The sequence below is a fragment of the Penaeus japonicus genome, unplaced genomic scaffold (assembly GCF_977035675.1).
Source record: "Penaeus japonicus unplaced genomic scaffold, GWHDUDI00000001_assembly GWHDUDI00000027, whole genome shotgun sequence".
In the NCBI taxonomy this organism is placed as follows: domain Eukaryota; kingdom Metazoa; phylum Arthropoda; class Malacostraca; order Decapoda; family Penaeidae; genus Penaeus; species Penaeus japonicus.
In genome coordinates, this window is record NW_028234429.1 from 10,066,507 (window position 1) to 10,069,006 (window position 2,500).

At 46.1% G+C, this 2,500-nt stretch overlaps 1 protein-coding gene across 3 annotated transcripts in view; it reads left to right on the forward strand.

The window, feature by feature from the left end:
* Positions 1 to 2,500, forward strand: part of sli (slit guidance ligand) — a 484,876-nt gene that overhangs the window by 383,160 nt on the left and 99,216 nt on the right. The gene's annotated exons all lie outside the window — the stretch shown is intronic.

Genomic DNA, 2,500 nt, shown 5'->3' on the forward strand with positions numbered 1-2,500 from the left:
CGACCTATTTGCATTCAATACGCCCTGATACCTAGGAACGCGTTCGCTGTGGAAAAACAAAATCCAAAATTGCTGTAGCCGAATGAAATGCCATTGGATTGAGCCTACGAAAATATATTCTGAGGATAGGTGACCTCTTTGCGGGAGGAGGAAGACAAGGTCACACTCTTCCTTCCCCCTCATTCAACCTCGCGTGACTGCTTTGGTTCCCTTTTAGATGTTATCAATACAGGAATATCCATTACACGGGGCACCGCGATCATTTCGATGTGGCCAACGGTTACGTAAAAAATGGCGCGCCAGGTTTTGCTTCTTTGTTCTAAATGCAGTCGATCCTCTTGTTTTTTGCTCTCTTTGACATTTTCCTGCTTGTTCTTGAGAGAGAGAGAGAGAGAGAGAGAGAGAGAGAGAGAGAGAGAGAGAGAGAGAGAGAGAGAGAGAGAGAGAGAGAGACAGAGACAGATAGGGAGAAAGAGAGAGAGCGAGGGGGAGACAGAGAGAGAAATAAGGAGAAAGAGAGAGAGCGAGGGGGAGACAGAGAGAGAAAGAGAGAGAGGGGGAGGTAGAGAGAGAGAGAAAGAAAGAAAGAAAGAAAGAGAGCGAGAATGAGAATGAGAGAGAGAGAGAGAGATAGGGAGGGAGAGAGACAGACAGAGAGAGAAAGAGAGAGAGAGCGAGAGCGAGAGTAAGAGAGAGAGAGAGAGAGCGAGAGCAAGAGAGAATTGAGAGAGAGAGAGAGAGATTGAGAGAGAGAGAGCGAGAGTGAGAGAGAGAGAGAGAGATTGAGAGAGAGAGAGCGAGAGCGAGAGTGAGAGAGAAAGAGAGAGAGAGCGAGAGCGAGAGAGAGATTGAGAGAGAGAGAGAGAGAGAGAGAGAGAGAGAGAGAGAGAGAGAGAGAGAGAGAGAGAGAGAGAGAGAGCGCGAGAGCGAAAGTGAGAGAGAGAGAGAGAGAGAGAGAGAGAGAGAGAGAGAGAGAGAGAGAGAGAGAGAGAGAGAGATTGAGAGAGAGAGAGAGAAGATAGAAACGAAGAGCACTGCCACGAAGGGAGTGGTGAGGCCTAAGACTGTTTTTTCGAAGTTCGCTCGTCGTGAGAAACGCATTTATTATTTTGAGATTCTGTAAGTCAGAGGCCGTTCCTGTCTCATCAAGTTTGCCCCGCCAGATATTAATTTATTTTCGGCACAAATATGGCGTCAGCAGGTAAGGATAAGGGAGAGGGAAGGGCTCCCGTAAAGGTCGTTAGTAGACCTGGATAAGGGCCTTGTAGGGAGGCTGGGACTGACAGCCAATTTGAGGGCGCCTTTGAGGGGTGCCCTGACACGAAGGGACACGCCGGCTCCTCAGGCTGCCTTCTTCACGATGACCAGAGACCTGCCACGTCGCCGGATGAATCGTGTGTGGCTCCTCCTTGGGCCCCGGCTGGAACATACATACACATACACACACACACACACACACACACACACACACACACACACACACACACACACACACACACACACACACACACACACACACACACACACACACACACACACACACACACTTACACATTTAGAGGCTAATCAAAAAACAATCTAAAACTAAAAAATCCACCATATTCCTATATCTCACGTACCATCCCGTGGTATGAGTGCGATGCGCATTGGTGTAAAGTGTGACTATAAAAATTATATTAAAGTGGGAACTTCTCTTAGTCTGCCTACCTATAGAATTTCATCCTCTCTTTAAGTGTTAGCCTTAGAGGGAAGTGAAACTGCCCTTTTCATTACTCTCAACGTTGGAAACAGTGCTTCATTTGTAAAGAAAGATGTTAATTTGTCCAAGTAGAAACTTAAGTATAGTAAACCAACCAGCAAAAATGAACAGTTTGTACAGTAGTTAGTCTCTCCCATCAGCCAAAACTGTCACTGAAAAATGCCAGCGCGGGAGCAACCAAACTGGTCGGCCGCTGTTCTTGGCCGGGACGGGGCTGACAGGGGCGCCTCGGGCTTCGGGAGCGCAGTTAAACGAGGCAAAAACAAGCCGTAGATTTTCCGGCTTGACTTGTGATTGATGTGGCAATGATTACACGGGCAGATTCATTGTTCTGGCCGAAGCGTAACCAGCATCTGTTTTTGTTAGCTCTGATATTTCCTTATGGCGGAGAAGTCGTTTATCTATACATATACTGATATGCTGAATGTCTACTAGGAATGTCAGTAAGAGATGAAGGAACAGAGCAATACTGCGAGTTCGGTGTTTATACTTGGAAATTTACTGACAGTAAATTTGCATCTTTAATTCCTTATGATAATTTCCCATAAGGAGTAAAAGAAAAAAGAGATGTTCACGTAAATATATGATTATTGCTACCTTCGCCTTTACATCAACATTGTTTGCAATACTTTATGGCATTATCACTGACCTGCTTCCAATAAGCCTATACGCCATGAGTTACTATCTCCTGATATACAGAGATGAAGCATTGACCCGCTCGACAGGGCCTGGTAAATGTAG